The following is a 25,363-nucleotide window of genomic DNA, read 5'->3' on the forward strand; positions in this document are numbered from 1 at the left end:
CCCTTTTTTATTGGTACATTTTTGGGGGATACCTTATTGCCCTTTGCATCCATGAGTGCATGCCACTGACACACACACAAGCACACGCACATATGCACACACACACAATACACTCTAGTGTTGCACGGTACACCAAAACGTCTGTACTTTTTTGATACTAGAACATGAAATACGGTTCGGTACTAGGATTTTTGTTACTTTCAGAATTATCTGTCTCACGGATCAAGTCTGTCTATCATCACATCTGATGTCCCCTTTATAGCACGAAAGCACTGTGCCAGCTCAACTTAGCCTTATCCTTGGCAGCATCATGTTAGCTCCCCACTCATGCTGTCCCAAATGGAAGGGATTGTTTGTCATCTGTAGCCCCATGAAATCAGCCACTAATTAGCTCAATAACACAGTGCATTCACACACTCCTATTGAATATGCCGTCACCTGTATATAGTGAGTAGGCCTAGGCTACATCTTGATTTACCATACATCTTGATTTACCATTCAAATAAATTATTAACGTTATGTTGTTATGTAGTTAGATTGGTATAAACAAAGTCAAGGTGATTCTATGATTAATTTAATTGATTCATTAAGTTGTACATGGCTGTCTCTGAAAAATATTGATGTAAAAATTCCAATGAGTTAAAGTTCAAGTACCGTTCTGTGACTTTGGCTAATACTGTAAAACCTAAATTAATAGCCCGGGCGTTTATTTGTTTAAATCACTGAACACAACAGGGGCTTATTAGAAACAGGCTTCTATTTCAGCCAGGGGACTATTTCCTTAATGCACATAGCTTTTGCTCATTTGCATGTTTAATTGTTTAATTCCTGCATTCACTTACAGCATTTTAATCAATTTCTTCATTCCATGCACTAATGTGTTATCATTTACACATTGTGTCACATTTATTTTGTCTGAGTATGCCGAAAAAAAAAAAAAATTATAATAATCCTTGACAAATATTCCACGCTGTCTGTGTATTTTCTGTAGTCCTTACTTTCGCCACTAGAGGGTGAAAGTAAGTGCTGCCATTTCTAGGGTTCTGTACTCCCAAAGTTGTTGACTATTTTTTGTGCTTTCCTGTTAGCTAGCAGTTCTCAGCTGTTAGCAGCCAATGGCTAGCAGTTTCTTACTGGCGATAAAAATGTATGATTAGTGTAATTTTTTAGAGTCATTACTGAATTATTTAATGTAACAAATCAAACATTAAACCTCGTAACCAGTTCATGGTAATTAATGGTAACCTCATAAACAATTCATTTAGACCCAGCGTTTATTTGAAACAGGCGTTTATTTCCTGAAATGTGTGCCATTGCCCAGCTATTAAAAGGGACAGGCGGCTATTTGAGACTGCGTTTTTAATTGAAGTTTTACTGTATGCCTTTTTTTGCCGTGGTATCATTTTGGTTTCATTTTTTTATTGAGAATTGTGATGGTATCGAGAATCGGGATACTAAACCTAGCATCTGTATCAAAGTCAAAATTCTGGTATCGTGACCACTTACACACATTTCAACTGGTTTGTTCCTTTTTCTGTACCAGTTCCTGTCCCGGTATGGCCAATAAAGACCTAATGACCATTGGATAGAGCCTAGCTGCACCCAGAGCCAATCACCTCCTTCAGGCAGGTTATCATAGAGGTCAGAGGTCAGGCCAGAGGGGGCTAGTTACATTAAACAATTCACTCATCTCTCCCTCTTTGGTACTTAACACCCCCACTTGACAAGAGCTAAGATAGCAGTTAGGGCCAGCAGTAGGCCCATTAAAGACCTTCATTAGGGCTGTGGTTATGAAGATGAGACCCTGGGCTAGGAACTGATGTCTGCTCTTCTGAGGATGAGGGGCCCTGACCACTGAGAGATACTCAATAAGGACCAGTGGTCTCGCCTTAACTGCTCTTTAAAAAACGGAGGTATGGGGCTCCTGACCAATTGTGCTATTTTGTGTATTTTTTGGCGCAGATCTTAACTTTTTTTGTACGTATTGTTTTCGCCGTCGTTTCCTATGACCGAAAATAGCTTCTGGACATTGGATCAGCTATCACTAACCTCCATTTGGATGAGGACTTCTACTTCAATGAGTCGGAGGCAAAATATATTGATTATCATGGACCAGGTCCAAATCCTCAACACTTGGAGGAGACAGCGCTATAAAGTGAGAGGCACTGGAAGGGTTTGGCATCAGCCCAAGTCACATGTTCTGGATACCTGTCGAGACTATGTCAGATAGTGATAAATCACCTCTACCCTCTTCTATTGGCGAACGTGGAGAATCACTGGAGAATAAACTGTATGAGCTCGATTCGATACTATCCTGTCAATGTGATCTGAAGAACTGTAATATCCTATATTTCTCTGAGTTGTGCTGAACAAGGACATGATAAATATAAATCTAGCTGGATTTTCTATACATCGGCAGGACAGAATGGCTGCATCGGGCAAACTCCGGGGGGTATGTCTCTTTGTTAACAACAACTGGTGTGTCTCAAGGTTATGCTTGCCTGAGTTAGAATACCTCATGATAAATTGTAGACCACACTATTTACCAAGAGTTTTCATCTATATTTTTCGTAGCTCTATATTTACAGCACAAACCAATGTTGGCACTAAGTCCGCACTCAAAGAGCTGTATATTGCCATAAGCAAACAAGAAAATGCTCACCCAGAAGCAGTGCTCCTAGTGGCTGGTGACTTCACTGCAGGAAAACGGAAATCCATTTTACCTAATTTCTACCAGCATGTCAGCTGTGCAACTACAGGCAAAAAAAACTCTAGATCACCTTTACTCCATACACAGAGATGCATACAAAACTTTCCCTCGCCCTCCATTTGGCAAATCTGACCATAACTCTATCCTCCTGATTCCTGCTTACAAGCAAAAACTCAAACAGGAAGTACCAGTGACGCACTCAATGCGGAAGTGGTCCGATGAAGCAGAGTCTAAGCTACAGACCGTTTCGCAAGCACAGACTGGAATATGTTCCTGGATTCATCCGATGGCATTGAGGAGTTGACCACATCAGTCATTGGCTTCATTAATAAATGCATTGACGACGTCCTCACAGTGACCGTACGTACATATCCCAACCAAAAGCCATTGATTACATGCAACATCGGCACTGAGCTAAAGGCTAGAGCTGCCGCTTTCAATCCTTACGATTATAATAAATCCCGCTATGCCCTCCGATGAACCATCAAACGAGCAAAGTGTCAATACAGGACCAAGATTGAATCCAACTACACCAGCTCTGACACTCATCGGATGGGACAGGGCTTGCAAACTGTCACGGGTTACAAAGGGAAACCCAGCCACGAGCTGTCCAGTTACGCAAGTCTACCAGACGATCTAAATACCTACTATTCGCACTTTGAGGCTAGCAACACTGAACTATGCATGAGAGAGCACCAGCTGTTCCGGACGACTGTGTGATCACACTCTCTGTATTCAATGTGAGCAAGACCTTTAAAAAGGTTAATATTTATAAGGTCGCCAGACCAGATGGATTACCAGGATGCATACTCTGAGAATGCTCTGACCAGCTGGCAAGTGTCTCACTGACATTTTCAACCTCTCCCTGACCCAGTCTGTAATACCTACATATTTCATGCAGACCACCATAGTCCCTGACCCCAAGAATGCCAAGGTAAAGTGTTGTCGTGACATTACGGTTATTAATCTGATGACTGTTATTAATTTAATCCACTAACTATGTTTAATTGTTACCCGATTTAAATCAATCATGCAACAATTAACTCATTAGGATTTGGGGCACCACGGAATAAGTTGTTTAGAGCGTTACCTTCTCCCGAATTCACCTATAACATCCATAAAACAGTCAACATATTAATCATAACCTCTTATCAATTCTCATTCTGAACATCGTAACCTTCTTCGATCTGCAAAACCCCCAGCTTTGCTCATTATTCAGTAATACACATTGATTTAATGATTTATTTAATAACTAACTAAAAAGTAACAGAATACACATACACCCTTTACATGAGACAAAGGTCCATAGTGGACTGACAAAATATGACCGTTTATTACACTGAGGTGGAGAGGGGGAGACAGAGAGAGAGAGAAAAAGGACATTTATCATGGATACATTCTAGAACTGTCCTCACATTAATCATATACCTTGCACATGAACCGCCGCCCGTTTGGAATGAAAAATCATGATTGTATTTACGTGTTTGAATGCCGTTCGCTGTTTCTCTGTCTGAACTAGCCGTCCTTCGGAAGAATGTTTGTTTGGCCTTTCAGTGGCATGCTTGTAAGGCTCTGATTGTCCGAAAGAGGTCTCCCCTTTCCCGTCCTCTACTGTTGTTCACTCTGGAAGATAACCAGCCATGTTGACGGTTCCCATTGGTGATAGTAGGATAGTCGTTTAGATTCTCTTTTCTCGATATCTGACGTAAGACAGCTAATCAGCTGTCCCAGTGATTATCTGAGGTGAGCTTCTCGCCTCTTCCTCCTCATGTTGGTATTCAGGATTCGGACCATGATGGACATGAGCTGCAGCTCTTCATCTCTCTGATCTAAAGGAAGGTGAGTTTATTTCTTCACCTCGTTTTGAGGTTCAAAGCTTTAACCATTTCCAACATAACACTTTTCTGGTCTGAAGGTTGATTCCTCTTCCAAGCCTTTATGCACTCTTGGTAAAAAAAAAGGTCATTTTGTCATGCTGACAAGCTCTCTGACCTCACTCGGGGCGTGGCTAGTAACTGTGCAAAGGATATCAAAAACGATTATCTCATTAGAAAACTAAAATCACATTCCAATCTTAAAATAGTTTCATCATTTTTCACATTGTATTCACATCATATTGGATGAAAACTTGACAGATTAAGGGGTATCCTTTCCAAGTTACATTCATTTTCTACTTCTCCCCACTGACAATTTCCCACATCCCCTATGTTAGAATTATTGTTCCGTTATCCACTTTTGGACGTTAGCATTTTGGGCGGGCAAAAGTGTCTGAACAAAGATATTCCTTAGGTTGCTACTAAAGAGCAGAGAGAGAGAGTTCTCTCCTACTTAAATTTACGACCGAGTGTGTACGGTCGACCATCCAGCAGCTCCCCCTCTCTCCCATCCGATTTGTATACCGCCCTAACAGATCCACAGATGACGCAATCTCTGTTGTACTCCCCTCTCCCCTCTGAGAGAGAGAGAGAGAGAGAGAGAGAGAGGCCTGGTTACTGTCACCCACCCATCTGATCTGACCCATTCTGATCCTCACAGGACAGTCATGACACAGTCTAAATGACTATTGCCCCGTAGCACTTACATCTGTAGCCATGAAATCCTTTGAAAGGCTGGTCATGGCTCACATCAACACCATCATCCCAGACAGCCTGGATCCACTCCGATTTGCATACCGCCCTAACAGATCCACAGATGATGCAATCTCTATTGTACTCCACACTGCCCTTTCCCACCCGGACAAAAGGAACACCTACGTGAGAATGCTGTTCTAATGTAAGCATTTCACAATATGGTCTACACTTGTTGTATTCGGCGCATGTGACGAATAAAGTTTGATATGTTCATTGACTACAGCTCAGCGTTCAACACCATTGTGCCCTCCAAGCTCATCACTAAGCTAAGGACCCTGGGATTAAACACCTCCTTCTGCAACTGAATCCTGGACTCCCTGAATGGCTGCCCCCAGGTGGTGAGGGTAGGCAACAAATCATCTGCCATATTGACCCTCAACACGGGGGCCCCTCAGTGGTACCTGCTTAGTCCCCTCCTATGCTCCCTGTTTACCCACGACTGCATGAGGGCGCACGACTCACCATCATTAAGTTTGCAGACGACATGACGGTGGAAGACTTAATCACCGACGACGATGAGACAGCTTACAGGAAGGAAGTCAGAGACATAGCAGTGTGGTGCCAGGACAACAGGAAACGGAGAGCCGAGTACGCCCCATCCACATCGACGGGGCTGTTGTGGAACAGGTCAAGAGCTTCAAGTTCCTCGGTGTCCACATCACTAAGGAACTATCATGCTCCACACACATCAACACAGTTGTGAAGAGGGCACGACAACACCTCTTCCCCCTCAGCAGGCTGAAAAGATTCAGCATGGGCCCTCAGATCCTCAAAAAGTTCTACAGCTGCACCATTGAGAGAATCTTGACTGGCTGCATCACTGCTTGGTATGGGAACGGTTTGGCATCTGACCGCAAGGCGCTACAGAGAGCAGTGCGTATGGCCCAGTACATCACTGGGACCGAGCTCCCTGCCATCCAGGACCTCTATACCAGGTGGTGTCAGAGGAATGCCCTAAAAATTGTCAAAGACCCCAGACACCCAAGTCATAAACTGTTCTCTCTGCAACAGCATAGCAAGCGGAACCGATGCACCATGTATGGAACCAACAGGAGCCTGAACATCATCTACCCCCAAGCTATAAGACTTCTAAATAGTTAACCAATAGCTACCCGGAATATCTGCAATAACCTTTTTTGTACTAATATCTCTTTTGACTCATCACATATGCAGCTGTTACTGTTTATTATCTATCCCGTTGCCTAGTCACTTTATCCCTACCTACATGTACAGTACCAGTCAAAAGTTTGGACACACTTACTCAGTCAAGGGTTTTTCTTTATTTTTTACAATTTCCTACATTGTAAAATAATAGGGAAGACATCAAAACTATGAAATAACACATATGGAATCAGGTAGCAACCAAAAAAGTGTTAAACAAATCAAAATATATTTTAGATTTTAGATTCTTCAAAGTATCCACCCTTTAACTTGATGACAGCTTTGCACACTTTTGGCATTCTCTCAACCAGCTTAAACTGGAATGCTTTTCCAACAGTCTTGAAGGAGTTTCCACATATGTTGAGCACTTGTTGGCTGCTTTCCCTTCACTCTGTGGTCCAACTCATCCCAAACCATCTCAATTTGGTTGAGGTTGGGGGATTGTGGAGGCCAGGTCATCTGATGCAGCATTCTATCACTCTCCTTCTTGGTCAAATAGCCCTTACACAGCCTGGAGGTGTGTTGGGTGTAATTGCTGCAGAATGCTGTGGTAGCCATGCTGGTAAAGTGTGCCTTGAATTCTAAATAAATCACAGACAGTGTCACCAGCAAAGCACCCCCACACCATCACACTTCCTCCTCCATGCTTCACGGTGGGAACCACACATGCAGAGATCATCCGTTCACCTACTCTGCGTCTCACAAAGACACGGCGGCTGGAACCAAAAATCTCAAATTTGGCCAAATTTCCACCAGTCTAATGTCTGTTGCTCGTGTTTCTTGGCTCAAGCAAGTCTCTTCTTCTTATTGGTGTCCTTTAGTAGTGGTTTCATTGCAGCAATTTGACCATGAAGGCCTGATTCACGCAGTCTCTTCTGAACAGTTGATGTTGAGATGTCTGTTACTTGAACTCTGAAGCATTTATTTGGGCTGCAATCTGAGGTGCAGTTAACTCTAATGAACTTATCCTCTGCAGCAGAGGTAACTCTGGTCAACCTTTCCTATGGCGGTCCTCATGAGAGCCAGTTTCATCATTGCGCTTCATGGTTTTTGCGACTGCACTTGAAGAAACTTTCAAAGTTCTTGAAAATGTCCTGATTGACTGACTGTCATGTCTTAAAGTAATGATGGACTGTAATTTATCTTTGCTTATTTGAGCTGTTTTTGCCATAATATGGACTTAGTCTTTTACCAAAGAGGGTTGTCTTCTGTATACCACTCCTACCTTGTCACAACACAACTGATTGGCTGAAATGCATTAAAAAGGAAAGAAATTCCACAAATTAACTTTTAAAAAGGCACATCTGTTCATTCAATTGCATTCCAGGTGACTACCTCATGAAGCTGGTTGAGAGAATGCCAAGAGTGTGTAAAGATGTCATCAAGGCAAAGGGTGGCTACTTTGAAGAATCTCAAATAAAAAAATATATTTTGATTTCTTTAACACTTTTTTGGTTACTTCATGATTCCATATTCTACAATGTAGAGTCTACAATGTAGAAAATAGTGAAAAAAAAGAAAAACCCTTGAATGAGTAAGTGTGTCCAAATTTTTGACTGGTACTGTACATAAGTACCTCAATTACCTCAATCATTACCTCAATCATAAATTACCTCAATCATAAATTCGGTATTGACTTGTACCTTGTGTATATAGCGAAGTTATCATTACTCATTGTGTATTGTATTTGTATTTATTAAGGATCACCATTAGCTGCTGCCACGGCAGCAACATTAAGGCAGTTATGTACAATTAAAAATATTACATCATTACATTTCATAACACATTTCACAACACATTAAGTGTGTATTTATTCCTTGTTATTTTGTTCTACTTATTCCTTGTTATAATTCTTTATATTTTTCAACAATTTTTCTTTTTTTCCTCTGCATTTTTGGGAATGGCCCGTAAGTTAGCATTTCACTGTTAGTCTACACCTGTTGTTTACGAAGCATGTGACAAATACAATTTGATTTGAACAGTTAAGACAGGAAAACTGCCTTTCCAAGGTGACTGTGGAATTCCCAGGCTGCAGCAGCAGCAGCAATCAGAGCCAATGTTTCCTGGCTGTGGTGATACAGAGGAACAGAGGCCAGGGCTCTGAACTTCATGCTTTATTAAACAGAGAGGAACACTGCCTTCTTATTTACCACCAACCTGTTCTCTGGCTCTGTTATAAAAGTTTGAATTTAAGGCTTGACTTCTAAGGCAGCGACGCTGGTTACATTTCAGGCAGTGGATTTGGAGTTGAATCTAAAGATGACTTCTTCATTTGTGTTTAAAAACTCTGGGTTCATAATTTTCTAATGATATATAGAAATTACAGTATGTAGTATTTATGAAGTGTATGATTTGCATACGTAGGCATTCGGTAGTTAGTGTGGAGTGAGTGTGACTCTCAGTAATGAACCCTGTGTGCGTGCATGTATGTGTGCGTGTGTGTTTGGAGGCCTGAAGGTGAACGTTCACTCCAGTCCTCTCTAACAGCGTTATGGGGAAGACTCATTAGAGCCAGGGATAACAATTCACACATTAATTTTCCAGCATCCAGTTTTTAATTAATCCAGCAGGCAGTCTTAAACACAGGGTACACAAACTGCCCTGGGCCTCATAATGAATTCTAATGGAAGAAATTAAAAATTGGTGGGGTGTGTTTGGATTGTTCGACTGTGTTACTGTGGTTTCGAGCTCGCTGGAGCGACGCTGTCACCGACAAGGATCTCTCACCGCTCAGGCCGACACGGCAATCTTCACTTGCTCACACAGCACACACACACACACAAGAGGGGGAGGCCCGAAAGACACATTCCCAGATGCGATGTGTATGTGTATATGGTGAGTTTGATTGTATGGAAGTGTGTGAGTGTATGTGTGAGTATGTATTAGATTTTTTCTCTCTCTCTGAGGTTGATATGATGACTATTCAAGGTGTTGGTTGTTTCTGTTGGCTGGTGTCGAAATGTATTCATTATCAGTCAGACCATGGGGGAGTAAGAGAGGAAGCCCTCTATACCGTATCACTAATACTGTATAGAGGGTCAGTAATACCCTGTCAGATCACTAATACCATGTCTCTGTCTTGGCCTACTGAGGCCTAGCAGCTGCACACAGAAATAGCACCCCTCTCTCCTTCCCTCCTTTCCTTCCCTCCTCTCTTTCCCTCTCTGCTCCTTTCCCTCTCCACCACTGTTCCCTTTTCCCTAGATCTCTGGTTACAGTATGGAGAATAGGCCCAGTGCCTATACCTTGTAATACTGGCCCTCAATGTATCATTGCTCTGTATGTCCCTCTCCTCTCCCCGTAGGCCACTCCACATCCTGATATGTAACGCAGCGGTGTGTACCCAGCTCTGGCATCTGACGGAGGATGGCCTGGCAGATCTGCCACCAAGGTCACTTCCTGTTGGTGCAGTGTCTACAGGAAGTGCTGCGATGCTCTGCCCCAGCCCGTGTGGTGGTGGTGTCCTCTGAGTCACACAGGTCCGTATTCACTGACTAAAAAAATATTATTTATAACCAGGGGTTGGAACTGGTTCAGGGAACAGAACCAGGAACGACAGTCATATATACTGTTCCGGAACAGAACCGCTATTTTAAAAGCATAGGAACCGGTTAATAATGTTATTTTACGTTCTGGACATTTTTTTTCAGTCCCACAAAAAACACAACAAAGCACCTATGCAATGCACTCACTGTCACTCAGAAACTTATTCCAGTATCTGCCTGCCAGCTGAAAATCTCTGCCAGTGTGTGCGTGTCGGCTACCTGCCCCTCCCCCTCTGAAGCATAGGCTACTGTAGCATACTGACGTTACAACCGTGATTCAGAAATTAGGGAGAGATTTTTAATTAGAGAAGAATGGATTAACCTTTTCAATGCTAGTTAAGGATACTGAGGTTATCAAGTGTCACATTTGATTTATTAACTACAAGAAGGTAAGACGCATTTTTATTTCTGGTGCCACTCTGCACACACAAGGTTGTTAGCTAGCTAGCTAGCTAGCTCTGGTCCAACATTAAGCAAACTCTCAGACGTTCAAAGACATTCAAAGTTCCTCCATGAAAGCCGCACCTCCGTAGGTATTCTGTGGGCCTAATTAGGATAATGCATGTCCTAAAAAGATGCCTAGAGCAGTAAGCCAATCCTTCTCCTCCACCCTCTCTCGCTTTCTCCCCACCTGCAAAATTTCAGTCACATCTCGCACCCTACACTTGTCTGTCCATCGCGCATGTAAACAACTAGGCTATAGCTTGCCTGCTCCATAGCAAGCTGCTCTATCTGCACTGACTGGTAAAGTAATCGATTTCAGAGGTTTAAAAAGGAACAGAAAGGAACGTTAAAAACTAGGCTGGGGCAATACTCCGGTATACGGTATAAACTTGTCATGCCCTGAACATAGAGAGCCCTTGGTTCTCTATGGTGTTGTAGGTCAGGGCGTGACTAGGGGGTGTTCTAGTCTTTTCATTTCTATGTTGGTGCTCTTGGTATGGTTCCCAATTAGAGGCAGCTGATGTTCGTTGTCTTTAAATGGGGATCATACTTAAGTTCTCCATTGTTCCCACCTGGGTTGTGGGATATTGTTTTGTTGAGTGCTGATGTGCGCTCTGTTACTTCACGGTCGTTGTTTGTTTATTGTTTTGTTTAAGTCTCACTAATAAAAGATGTGGAACTCGAATCACGCTGCGCCTTGGTCCATCTATCCCAACAAACGTGACAGAATATCCCACCACACATGGACCAAGCAGCGTGCAACGGAGGGAAAAGTGAGTTGGACCTGGGAAGAGATCATGGGAGGACACGAGACCCTTCCTTGGCGGGAGTTGCAGAGGACTCAGGAAGGACAGTGACGACGTCGGGCACCGCAGCCACAGAAACCCCAAGATCTTTTTTTGGGGGGGGGGCACGAGGGGTGGTCGGCCGAGCCAAGGAGAGAGCCAGAGCCACCTGGGAGTCGATGGAGCAGTGTGAGGAGGGATATCGGAGAATAACTTTGGCGAGGAGTATGCTGCAGCGCAGGCGTGTTGAAGAGCGTGACACCAGTCCGGTGCCATCTGTGCCAACTCCCCGCACTCGCCCTGAAGAGCCAGAGACCGTCAGGGAGGCGATGGAGAAGTTGGGGGAGAGAGAGGAGAGAGATGTTGGTCAAGTGTGTTCTGCTCAACATTCAACCTAAAGAGCCTGTCAGCAGTCTGGTGAAGTCTGTGCCGGCTTCACGCATCTGGCCTCCAGTGCGCCTCCCCAGTCTGGTACGTCCTGTGCCAGCTCCCCGCACTCTCCCTGAAGTGCGTGTCAACAGTCCGGTGCCACCTGTACCGGCTCCACGCACTAGGCCTCCAGTGCGCCTCTCCAGCCCGGAGCGTCCTGTGCCGGCTCCACGCACTCAACCTGAGGAGCTTGTCATCAGTCCGGTGCAACCTGCGCCAATGCCCAGTCCAGGCATGGTGTCCAGTCCCGCTCCAAGGCCGGAGCCTTCCTCTGCACCGATGCCCAGTCCAGGCACGGTGTTCAGTCCCGCTCCATGGCAGGAGCCTTCCTCTGCGCCGGTGCCCAGTCCAGGCACGGCGTCCAGTCCTACTCCATGGCAGGAGCCTTCCTCTGCGCCGGTGTTCAGGCACAGCGTCCAGTCCCGCTCCAAGGCCGGAGCCTTCCTCTGCGCTGGTGCCCAGTCCAGGCACGGTGTCCAGTCCCGCTCCATGGCAGGAGCCTTCCTCTGCGCCGGTGCCCAGTCCAGGCACGGCGGCCAACCCAGCTCCATGGCCGGAGCCTTCCTCTGTGCCGGTGCCCAGTCCAGGCACGGCGTCCAGTCCTACTCCATGGCAGGAGCCTTCCTCTGTGCCAATACCCAGTCCAGGCATGGCGTTCAGCCCGGCGCCATGGCCGGATCCGGGGTCTGGGCGGGGGCGGCGACCCGCACCGGAGCCGCCACCGACACTAGTCACCCCCCCTACCCTCCCCATTTGGTTTCAGGTTTTGCGGCCGGAGTCCGCACATTTGGGGGGGGGGGTCGGGGTACTGTCACGCCCCTGGTTCTCTATGGTGTTGTAGGTCAGGGCGTGACTGGGGGTGTTCTAGTCTTTTAATTTCTATGTTGGTGCTCTTGGAATGGTTCCCAATTAGAGGCAGCTGATGTTCATTGTCTCTAATTGGGGATCATACTTAAGTTCTCCATTGTTCCCACCTGGGTTGTGGGATATTGTTTTGCTGAGTGCTGATGTGCGCTCTGTTACTTCACGGTCGTTGTTTGTTTATTGTTTTGTTTAAGTCTCACTAATAAAAGATGTGGAACTCAAATCACGCTGCGCCTTGGTCCATTTATCCCAACAACCGTGACAAAACTGTATATTACAAATTCAACCACAAAGAACAGGGAGGTTTTCCAATGTCTCACAAAGAAGGGCACCTATTGGAAGATGGGTAAAAGAAAAAAGAAAAAAGGACATTGAATATCCCTTTGTGCATGGTAAAGTTATTTATTACACTTTGGATGGTGTATCAATACACCTAGTCACTACAAAGATACAGGCGTCCTTCCTAACAGTTGCCAGAGATGAAGCAAACCGCTCAGGGATTTCACCTTGAGGCAAATGGTGACTAAAACAGTTACAGAGTTTAATGGCTGTGATATGAGAAGATTTAAGGGTTTATCAACAACATTGTAGTTACCCCACAATACTAACTTAAATGGCAGAGTGAAAAGAATGAAGCCTGTACAGAATATATATAATATCCCAAAACATGCATCCTGTTTGGAACAAGGCACTTTAGTTATACTGCAAAAAAATTGGCAAAGAAAATGTTAACTTTTTTTTCCTGAAAAAATCCTAAATCCAATACAACACATTACTGAGTACCACTCTTCATATTTTCAAGCATGGTGGTGGCTGCATCATGATATGGGTATGCTTGTTATCGGCAAGGACTAGGGAGTTTTTTAGGATAAATCATGTTATGGATATGCTGGTCATCGGCAAGGACTAGGGAGTTTTTTAGGATAAAAAGAAACGTCTATAAGCACTGGCAAAGTCCTAGAGAAAAACCTGTCTGCTTTCCAAAAGCAGGACAATAACCTTAAAAAAGGTCAAATCTATACTGAAATTGCTTACCAAGACCACATTGAATGTTCCTGAGTGGCCTAGTTAAAGTTTTGACTTACACTATCGGTCAAAAGTTTTAGAACACCTACTCATTCAAGGGTTTTTCTATATTTTTTAACATTTTCTTCATTGTAGAATAATAGTCAAGACATCAAAGCTATGAAATAACACATGTAGTAACCAAAAACAAATCAAAATATATGTGAGATTCTTCAAATAGCCACCATTTGCCTTGAAGACAGCTTTGCACACTCTTGGCATTCTCTCAGCCAGCTTCATGAGGTAGGTCACCTGGAATGCATTTCAATTAACAGGTGTGCCTTCTTAAAAGTTAATTTGTGGAATTTCTTTCCTTCTTCATGTGTTTGAGCCAATCAGTTATGTTGTGACAAGGTAGGGGGGTATACAGAAGATAGCCCTATTTGGTAAAAGACCAAGTCCATACTATGGCAAAAACAGCTCAAACAAGCAAAGAGAAACGACAGTCCATCATTACTTTAAGACATGACGGTCAGTCAATATGGAACATTTCAAGAACTTTTACATTTTCTTCAAGTGTAGTCACAAAAACCATCAAGCACTATGATGAAACTGGCTCTCATGAGGACCGCCACTGGAATGGAAGACCCAGAGTTACATCTGCTGCAGAGATAAGTTCGTTAGAGTTACTAGCCTCAGAAATTGCAGCCCAAATAAATGCTTCACAGTGTTCAAGTAACAGATACATTTCAAAATCAACTGTTCAGAGGAGACTGTGTGAATCAGACCTTCATGGTGAAATTGCTGCAATGAAACCACTACTAAAGGACACCAATAAGAAGAAGATGCTTGGTCCAAGAAACACGATCAATGGACATTAGACCAAATTGGATATTTTTGGTTCCAACCGCAGAGTCTTTGAGAGACGCGGTGTGGGTGAACGGATGATCTCTGCATGTGTATTTCCAAACATAAAGCATGGAAGAGGAGGTGTTATGGTGTGGGGGTGCTTTGCTGGTGACACTGTGTGTGATTATTTAGATTTCGAGGCACACTTAACCAGCATGGCTACCACAACATTCTGCAGCGATACGGCATCCCATCTGGTTTGAGCTTAGTGGGACTATCCTTTGTTTTTCAACAGGACGATGACCCAACACACCTCCAGGCTGGTTAAGGGCTATTTGACCAAGAAGGAGAGTGATGAAGTGCTGCATCAGATGACCTGGCCTCCACAATCCCCCTACCTCATCCAAATTGAGATGGTTTGGGATGAGTCGGAGCGCAGAGTGAAGGAAAAGCAGCTAACAAGTACTCAGCATATGTGGGAACTCCTTCAAGACTGTTGGAAAAGCATTCCAGGTGAAGCTGTTTGAGAGAATGACAAGAGTGTGCAAAGCTGTCATCAAGGGAAAGGGTGGCTATTTGAAGAATCTCAAATCTAAAATATATTTTGATTTGTTTAACACTTTTTTGGTTACTAGATGATTCCATATGTGTTATTTCATAGTTTTGATGTCTTCACTATTTGTCAACAATGTATAAAATAGTAAAAATAAAGAAAAACCCTTGAATGAGTAGGTGTTCAAAAAATGGACAGGTAGTGTAAATCGGCTTAAAAATGTATGGGAAGACTTGAAAATGGGTGTCTAATCAACAGTCAACTTGACAGCTTTTAGAATTCTAAAAGGAATAATAGGCAAAAATATAGTACAATCCAGGTGTGGAAAGCTCTTAGAGACTTACCAAAGAAGACTCACAGCGGTAATCACTGTCAAAGGTGCATCTATAAAGTATTTACTCAGTAGTGTTAATACTTATGTTATTGAGATATTTCTCTATTTCATTTTCAATACATTTGAAAACAATTCTAAAAACATGTTTTCACTTTATTATTATGTGGTATTGCATGTAGATGGGTGAGAAGAACATATTTCATCCATTTTGAATTCAGGCTGTAACACAACAAAATGTGGATTAAGTCAAGGGGTATAAATACTTTCTAAATTCACTGTACATCTCCTTTTATCATCAATGTTTATAACATGTCTAGGCCTTCCTCTCTGACCCCCTGACTCTAACTCTCCCTCGCTTTCTCCTCTCTCTCGCTCTCTCTCGGTCTATCTCTCGTCTTTATCAAGCATGTCCGTATGTGTACGGTGATCCCTGGCTGCTACAGTATGCTGTCCCGTGTGTATCCGAGGCAGTCAGTGTGCATGGGACACATTGATCCTGGCTACAGTCAGTCAGTCAGCTAGTCAGCCAATCACAATGATTGATTAGCCCCTAGCTCAGAGGGACTGGAGTTATTCTTGCAGATCAAACAGCAGTCATAGTACAGCCCTGCTCTGCTAGACATAATGTAGTGTAGTAGAGGCTGACGTGCATGAGAGGAGAGCAGTAGACTCATTGACAAGAGGTCAGCCCCCATACACTGACAGGGAGTGAGGAGAGTGAAGTGTGATTTGAAAGAAAAAAAGTGAAAACGACACCATATGATTGATACAGGGCCTATGAAGTTACAATTAGACCAGGCACTTTCCTCTCAAACCTGTTTCTCCTCTTTCCATCCCTCTGATTTCCCCTTCTCCTCCTCTTTTCGCTCCCCTTCTACCTATTTCCCCATATCTTTGTCTCTCCTCATCCACCCCCTCCTCTACCCCTCCCTCCATGTGCTTCCTCCTTAGTTTTGCCCTCCTCTCCCATCCCTAATCAATGGTGCCTAACCACTTCAAAGAGGGCTTAGCAGGCACAGAGAGAGTCAGTTACATACTGGTCCCAGAAGAGGGGATAGAGACCATATCTGATATTACATCTGCCATTCTGCCCGCTCCATTCCACACCTATATTGCATTCGTTGAAGTCGCTTACTTTTCGGTTTGTGTGTTATTTGCTATGACTTCCTGGTTATTTCACTTAGCCTCTCCCTCACAGGCTCTCAGTCTGACCCCTGACCCGGTAGTGGATTATACTCCCTAAGCCCCCTGTTGTAATGAAAAGCTGTGACCTACAGCATATAGCAGACAAGGTGGGAGGGATGGAGAGACGGAAAGGGAGAGGGATGGAGACAGAGGAGGAGGGATGAAAAGATGGAGAGACGGAAAGGGAGAGGGATGGAGACAGAGGAGGAGGGATGAGGGAAAAGGCTGAAAACTGTATCACCCCCCAACACCAGGGCCTGCAGTGTAATTGACACAATACTAATAGGTGAACTGTCTCTTACTGCCTTATACCTGCTCAAAGACCAGGAGAGCAAATGTATTATGAAATCTCTCTGTTACACTGTATCTAAAACCTCCTATTGCATGCTCTCTGAAAGGGTTATGGTTAAGGATGGAAATGTTTCTATTTGTGCTATTTTCGAATCTAAAAAGACAGACATTTTATATTACTAGAAACGTTGACAAAGTGGCATAGGTCACTATGAAATCAGAGTGTAGCTTCATTTACATCTGGACAGGTGCAAGTTAAAACCGAGCATATTGTGTTATCAAACATCAACAAACTTGCTTTGAGAGAAAGATTTGCATATTTCACTCAGCCAATTGATTTATCAACCCCACCACGTGCTAAAGCAGTTTCCTCACATGAAATATAAAGCCTGCAGATGTTGTAATTTAGCCAAGCAAGGATGTAGCCGAGACGGGACGGTAAACAAACGCCAAGCAGGCAGCTTGTAAAATCACAACAAGGAAACCAGGTGACATGTTGATTGGTGGTTTTCTAATGACTGGATTAAGATGTGTACACACACACACACACACACACACACACACACACACACACACACACACACACACACACACACACACACACACACACACACACACACACACACACACTTTGAGGGAGAAGGAGGGAGTGTGTTTGACTGCGGTGCGTCTCTGTGTTATTGTGACTGCATAATAACCCAGCGAGCGGTGTAATGTTCAAGGGCCTTGTCAAACATCTGGGCATTAACTGCTCTGTCGCAGGCAATTAAAGAACATCATATCACGCCCTGGATTTGTATTCAGTCAGGACCAAGCTGCTAGAAAAACTCTGCAGAATGTATTCACACACAAGCACACACATACACACACTTAAATGTTTTACTTAAATGTGTATAGCCAATGGAGATTAACTCATGTGTACTTTCAATAAAGTTATCCTTGACTGGACTTGTTCCTGTAAAATGTAGACTTCTACACTGAACAACAATATAAACGCAATATTCAACATTTTCAAAGGTTTTACTGAGTTATAGTTCATATAAGTAAATCAGTTAATTAGGCCCTAATCTATGGATTTCACATGACTGTCAATACAAATACGCATCTGTTGGTCACAGATACCTTAAAAAAAAAGGTAGGGGTGTGGTTCAGAAAACAAGTCAGTATCCGGTGTGACCACCACTTGCCTCATTCATCGCGACACATCTCCTTCACATAGAGTTGATCAGGCTGTTGATTGTGGCCTGTGGAATGTTGTCCCACTCCTCTTCAATGGCTATGCGAAGTCGCTGGATATTGGCGGGAAGTGGAACACGATGTCGTACACCTCCGTCCAGAGCATCCCAAACATGCTCAATGGGTGACATGTCTGGTGAGTATGCCAGCCGTGGAAGAACTGGGAAATATTCAGCTTCCAGGAATTGTGTACAGATCCTTTGCCACATGGGGCCGTGCGTTATCGTTCTGTAATGTGAGGTGATGGTGGCGGATGAATGGCACGACAATGGTCCTCAGGATCTCATCACGGTATCTCTGTGAATTCATATTGCCATCAATAAAATTTAATTGTGTTGGTTGTACGAAGCTTATGCCTGCCCATACGATAACCCCGCCGCCACCCTGGGGCACTCTGTTCACAACGTTGACATCAGCAAACTGCTCACCCACACAACGTTGAAAAAGGGATTAATCCGTGAAGAGCACACTTCTCCAGCTTGCCAGTGGCCATCGAAGGTGAGCAATTGACCACTGAAGTCAGGTCAACCCTGGTGAGGACCACAAGCATGCAGATGAGCTTCCCTGAGATGGTTTCTGACAGTTTGTGCAGAAATTCTTTGCTTGTGCAAACCCACAGTTTCATCAGCTGTCCGGGTGGCTGGTCTCAGATGATCCCGCAGATGAAGAAGCTGGATGTGGAGGTCCTGGGCTCATGTGGTTACATGTGGTTGTGAGGCTGATTGGATGTACTGCCAAATTCTCTACAACGACGTTGGATGCGGCTTATGGTAGAGAAATTAACATTCAATTCTCTGGCAACAGCTCTGGTGGACATTCCTGCAGTCATCATGCCAATTGCATGCTCCCTCAAAACTTGAGACATTTGTGGCATTGTGTTGTGTGACAAAACTGCACATTTTAGAGTGGCCTTTTATTGTCCCCAGCACAAGTGCACCTGTGTGATGATCATGCTGTTTAATTAGCTTCTTGATATGCCACACCAGTCAGGTGGATGGATTATCTTGGCAAAGGAGAAATGCTCACTAACAGGGATATAAACACATTTGGGAGCAACATTTGAGAGAAATAAGCTTTTTGTACGTATGTAACATTTCAGGGTGTCACATGGGTCGTCGAAAGGGGACTAAGGCGCAGCATGTAAAGTGCTCATATTTCCTTTATTTATGATGACACTTAAACAAAATAACAAACACGACAGCCAACAGTTCCGTCAGGTACATCGACAAAATGGAAAACAACTACCCACAAACCCCAAAGGAAAACAGGCTGCCTAAGTATGGCTTCCAATCAGAGACAACGAAAGACACCTGCCTCTGATTGGAAACCATACCCGGCCAAAACCTGGAAAACAAAACTTAGAAATAGAATACTAGAAAAAACCCACATATAAACAGAAAACCCCAAACCACCCAACACAACCACCTGTCACGCCCTGACCGCTCTACTATGGCAAATTACCTCTTACAAGGGTCAGGACGTGACACAGGGATATTTTATTTCAGCTCATGAAACATGGGACCAACACTTTACATGTTGTGTTTATATTTTTGTTCTGTGTGGTTAAACAAAGTTCATCTTGGTTCCTCCCTCTCCCAGGTTTACAGACCTGCTGGACCAGTGTGGTAAGATGGACCTGGCTGTGCTGTCTCCTCCTCAGAAGGACTACTGGTCCATGCTGGCCTACAACCGGGCCAAGCTGTGTAACCTCCTGTTCTCCAACGAGCTCCACCGACGCCTCGCGCCCCACGGTGTCACTGCCAACGCAGTGCACCCTGGGAACATGATGTACACGGCCATGTATCGTACGTCGTTCTTCACCCTGGCTTGCCCCTTCACCAAGTCAATGGTAAGGAAGCGGATAATTAAGACTTCTGGTGTTAAAAAGATGGCCATGTAGCGTGGCTGTCACTATGTGGGTTAAACTAGATATGAGTGAGTTATTTGTGTCATTTAATCTTGGCTTCTTGGTTATTGAGTCAGTTGTTTGCTTATGGCTACTGGAACTGACTGGCTGTTTTGGAGAGTGGGATAGATGCTACTGTTCATGGTCCTCATACTTTATTCTGTAGTCTCAACTGTCCCTCATTAGTCCAAATATTAGTCTTGGCATCTATCTGCGAGAGGAGAAGAGAGGGAATGATGGAGGAGAGGAAAGGGAAGGAGCACATCTCTGGAGCAGTCAGGGTTCAGGGAGAGAGTGTGACTTTCACAGAGATGGCGAGAGAGAGAGAGAGAGAGAGATATTCACTGGCTTGTTTTTCTTTTCCTCTTCGTCCTGTCTTTGTTAGTTTAGCTCTGAGAGTGTCTGCTCTTCTCCTCGTGACGGTACATATCATAAACCGTTACTGCTTGGAGACTATAGTGTTACGGTATAGTGTAGCTACTGCTCTCTTTTCATACAGTGCTCACATATGGCTTTCCAATCATATATGTTTTATCCATAACCAGCTCCCGAGTGGAGAATGTATTATCATCATTATAGGTTATAATGGCAGATTTGACACACCTCCTGTATATCCTCTCTCTTTATAGATATTATCTCCATATGTTCTATTACAACTCAGTCTCAATGCATGCCTTTCTTTGTGTAATGTTGATATGCACACAGGTGATTTTAAAGGGAAACAATGTATGTACTTACATACTTTTTACTTATTACTGTCATGGATATTTACAATGTCATTACTATGGTGTATGTGAACTATAAAATGTACCACTGTGATTTATCATCAACTACCCTACAGGCCAAACACACACACACTCCTGCTCTTCAAGACTTCTCTACTAATCCTGCTACGCTTGACTGTAGGCCGCAAGCTGCTGTTATATAGACTGTTACATCACTGCATTAGCCCCTCTAGTGTTTTCACTGCAGGCAGGATGGGATGTGGAGAGAAGCAGTGTTTTAGTGAATTGTGGTTGTGATGAATGATGTTCGATAGGCAGAGGGAGTCGGGCAGAGTGAGTCGGGCAGAGGGAGTCTCTCATCAGGTTTTACTAAACACTACTCTGTTCCTCTTGCTCAACTATTATCTGCAGCTACCTGATGGCTTGCTATGGTCCCCAATGAGTCCTGAATATGCAGCCTAGTTTCTCCTCCAGACCAGACCAGGGCGGGGGGTTTTCCTAATTAACTAACTAACAGTGGTGTAGATGTTTGTAAATATTAAAGGACAAAGGTAGCTAGCTAGCACTGGTAATTAAATCCTGGTGTGCTGACACAGCGCTTAGCTTAGCGTCCTGTGTCTGATAAAGACCACACACACACCATATATACATACACACTACACACCCTTAAGCTAAGCATTTTGCTGTTATTTAAATCAGAGGTTGATAAGGCGTCTGAACGGGTACCCTCTTTAGCGCCCCAGCCTCTCCCCTCTTTCCCCACATTAAGGCTTAATAAAACAGCAATATTATTTCAGTTATTGGGAGCAGGGATATGAGCAGGGATATGAAGATGCTATCGTTTTAATTGCTAGCGTTTGCTTACGGGATCCGTGGAGATTGTTCCAGGATGCAAACATAAACAGAATGTCTACTCAAAAAAAACTATCCAAAAGCCCCTGTGTGTGTCTGTTGTGCAATTAACTGAGGCTTCGTTTAAAACACAGGGCTGATTTATAGGACCACAGGTGGAGTGGTACACACACACACACACACACACACACACACACACAAGGTACAGACAATCACTGAAACACCTGGAGCTACATCTGTCTGAAAATATTTTATTTGATAGTTGTTAAAGCGGGTTAATGTCTTGGATCATTAGATTCTCTCACAGACTACTATATAGACGGGTTGGTTGTTTAGCAACAAAACCGACTGGTGCGCAACTATGCTGCAACCAGACAGGGTTGGGGTTGGCTTAGATTATTGACAACATGTGAACTACAGTGGCAAGAAAAAGTATGTGAACCCTTTGGTATTACCTGGATTTCTGCATAAATGAGTCATAACATTTGATGTGATCTTCATCTTAGTCACAACAATAGACAAACATAGTGTGCTTAAACTAATAACACACATAATATGGTATTTTTCTTGTCTATATTGAATAAATCATTTAAACATTCACAGTGTAGGTTGGAAAAAGTATGTGAACCCCTAGGCTAATTGAAGTCAGGAGTCAGCTAACCTGGAGTCCAATCAATGAGACGAGATTGGAGATGTTGGTTAGAGCTGCCCTTCTCTTTAAAAAACACTCACAAAATTTGAGTTTGCTATTCACAAGAAGCATTGCCTGATGTGAACAATGCCTTAAACAAAATAGATCGCAGAAGACCTAAGATTAATTGTTGACTTGCATAGAGCTGGAAAGAGTTACAAAAGTATCTCTAAAAGCCTTGATGTTCATCAGTCCACAATAAGACAAATTGACTATAAACGGAGTAAGTTCAGCACTGTTGCTACTTTCCCTAGGAGTGGTCATCCTGCAAAGACGACTGCAAGAGCACAGTACAGAAGGCTCAATGAGGTTAAGAAGAATCCTAGAGTGTCAGCTAAAGACTTACATAAATCTCTGGAACATGCTAACACCTCTGCTGAAGGGTCTACGATACGTAAAACACTAAACAAGAATGGTGTTCATGAGAGGACACCATGGAAGAAGCCACTGCTGTCCAAAAAAAAAACATTGCTGCATGTCAGAAGTTTGCAAAAGAGCACCTGGATGTTCCACAGCGTTTCTGGCAAAATATTCTGTGGACAGATTAAACTAAAGTTGAGTTGTTTGGAAGGAACACACAACACTATGTGTGGGGAAAAAAAGGCACAGCACAACATCAAAACCTCATCACAACTGTAAAGTACGGTGGAGGGAGCATCATGGTTTGGGGCTGCTTGGCTGCCTCAGGGCCTGGACAGCTTGGTATCAGCAACGGACAAATGAATTCCCATGTTTATCAAGACATTTTGCAGGAGAATGTAAGGCTATCTGTCCGCCAATTGAAGCTCAACAGAAGTTGGGTGATGCAACAGGAAAACGACCCAAAACACAGACGTAAATCAACAACAGAATGGCGTCAACAGAAGAAACTACGCCTTCTGGAGTGGCCCAGTCAGAGTCCTGACCTCAACCCGATTTAAAATGCTGTGGCATGACCTCGAGAGCGGTTCATACGAGACATCCTAAGAGTATTGCTGAACTGAAACAGTTTTGTAAAGACGAATGGTCCAAAATTCCTCCTGAACGTTGTGCAGGTCTGATCTGCAACTACCAAAAACGTTTGGTTGAGGTTATTGCTGCCAAAGAAGGGTCAACCAGTTATTAAATCTAAGGATTCACATACGTTTCCCACCCTACACTGTGAATGTTTCCACGGTGTGTTCAATAAAGACATGAAAACGTAGAATTGTTTGTGTGTTATTAGTTTAAGCAGACTGTGTTTGTCTATTGTTGTGATTTAGATGGGTTCACATCATTTTTCTTGCCACTGTATAATGTTTATTGAAAACATAAATACATGTGCACAATGAATGAGCACTTGTTGCCTCTACAATACAGTGGGGGGAAAAAGTATTTGATCCCCTGCTGATTTTGTACGTTTGCCAACTTACAAAGAAATGATCAGTCTATAATTTTAATGGTAGGTTTATTTGAACAGTGAGAGACAGAATAACAACAAAAAAATCCAGAAAAACGCATGTCAAAAATGTTATAAAATGATTTGCATTTTAATGAGGGAAATAAGTAATTTGACCCCTCTGCAAAACATGACTTAGTACTTGGTGGCAAAACCCTTGTTCGCAATCACAGAGGTCAGACTTTCTTGTAGTTGGCCACCAGGTTTGCACACATCTCAGGAGGGATTTTGTCCCACTCCTCTTTGCAGATCTTCTCCAAGTCATTAAGGTTTCGAGGCTGACGTTTAGCAACTCGAACCTTCAGCTCCCTCCACAGATTTCCTATGGGATTAAGGTCTGGAGACTGGCTAGGCCACTCCAGGACCTTAATGTGTTTCTTCTTGAGCCACTCCTTTGTTGCCTTGGCCGTGTGTTTTGGGTCATTGTCATGCTGGAATACCCATCCACGACCCATTTTCCCTGGCTGAGGGAAGGAGGTTCTCACCCAAGATTTGACAGTACATGGCCCCGTCAAATGATGCAGTGAATTTGTCCTGTCCCCTTAGCAGAAAAACACCCCCAAAGCATAATGTTTCCACCTCCATGTTTGACGGTGGAGATGGTGTTCTTGGGGTCATAGGCAGCATTCCTCCTCCTCCAAACACAGCGAGTTGAGTTGATGCCAAAGAGCTCCATTTTGGTCTCATCTGACCTCAACACTTTCACCCAGTTGTCCTCTGAATCATTCAGATGTTCATTGGCAAACTTCAGACGGGCATGTATATGTATTCTTGAGCAGGGGGACCTTGCGGGCGCTGCAGGATTTCAGTCTTCACGGCGTAGTGTGTTACCAATTGTTTTCTTGGTGACTATGGTCCCAGCTGCCTTGAGATCATTGACAAGATCCTCCCGTGTAGTTCTGGGCTGATTCCTCACCGTTCTCATGATCATTGCAACCACACGAGGTGAGATCTTGCATGGAGCCCCAGGCCGAGGAATATTGACATTTCCTTTGTGTTTCTTCCATTTGCGAATAATCGCACCAACCGTTGTCACCTTCTCACCAAGCTGCTTGGCGATGGTCTTGTAGCCCATTCCAGCCTTGTGTAGGTCTACAATCTTGTCCCTGACATCCTTGGAGAGCTCTTTGGTCTTGGCCATGGTGGAGAGTTTGGAATCTGATTGATTGATTGCTTCTGTGGACAGGTGTCTTTTTTACAGGTAACAAGCTGAGTTTAGGAGCACTCCCTTTAAGAGTGTGCTCCTAATCTCAGCTCGTTACCTGTATAAAAGACACCTGGGAGCCAGAAATCTTTCTGATTGAGAGGGGGTCAAATACTTATTTCCCTCATTAAAATGCATATCAATTTATAACATTTTTCAAATTTTTTGGGGATATTTTTGTTGTTATTCTGTCCCTCACTGTTCAAATAAACCTACCATTAAAATGATAGACTGATCCTTTCTTTATCAGTGGGCAAACGTACAAAATCAGCAGGGGATCAAATACTTTTTTCCCCCACTGTACATTGCTACAGTTGCTACAGCAAATTTTTGCAATATTAGCATTGACATGATATCAGTCAAAACAACTCAAATCAAGACATGGTATCAAGAACAAGATAAAACTAGCTGAAACGAGCCACCTACGATTCCCCACATGGCAGCTTCTTGTCATTGTTGCAAGCTATCTAGCCATCCAGAATCACAACAACACACAGAATGCTGCCACACATAACCCATATATACAGTGCATTCGGAAAGTATTCAG

General features: G+C 43.6%; 1 pseudogene; it reads left to right on the plus strand.

Annotated features, from left to right (window-relative positions):
• The first annotated feature begins 9,597 nt into the window (after positions 1-9,597).
• Positions 9,598-25,363, plus strand: part of LOC106573394 (WW domain-containing oxidoreductase-like) — a 178,934-nt pseudogene continuing 163,168 nt past the window's right edge.

The sequence above is a fragment of the Salmo salar genome, chromosome ssa16 (genome assembly GCF_905237065.1).
Source record: "Salmo salar chromosome ssa16, Ssal_v3.1, whole genome shotgun sequence".
In the NCBI taxonomy this organism is placed as follows: domain Eukaryota; kingdom Metazoa; phylum Chordata; class Actinopteri; order Salmoniformes; family Salmonidae; genus Salmo; species Salmo salar.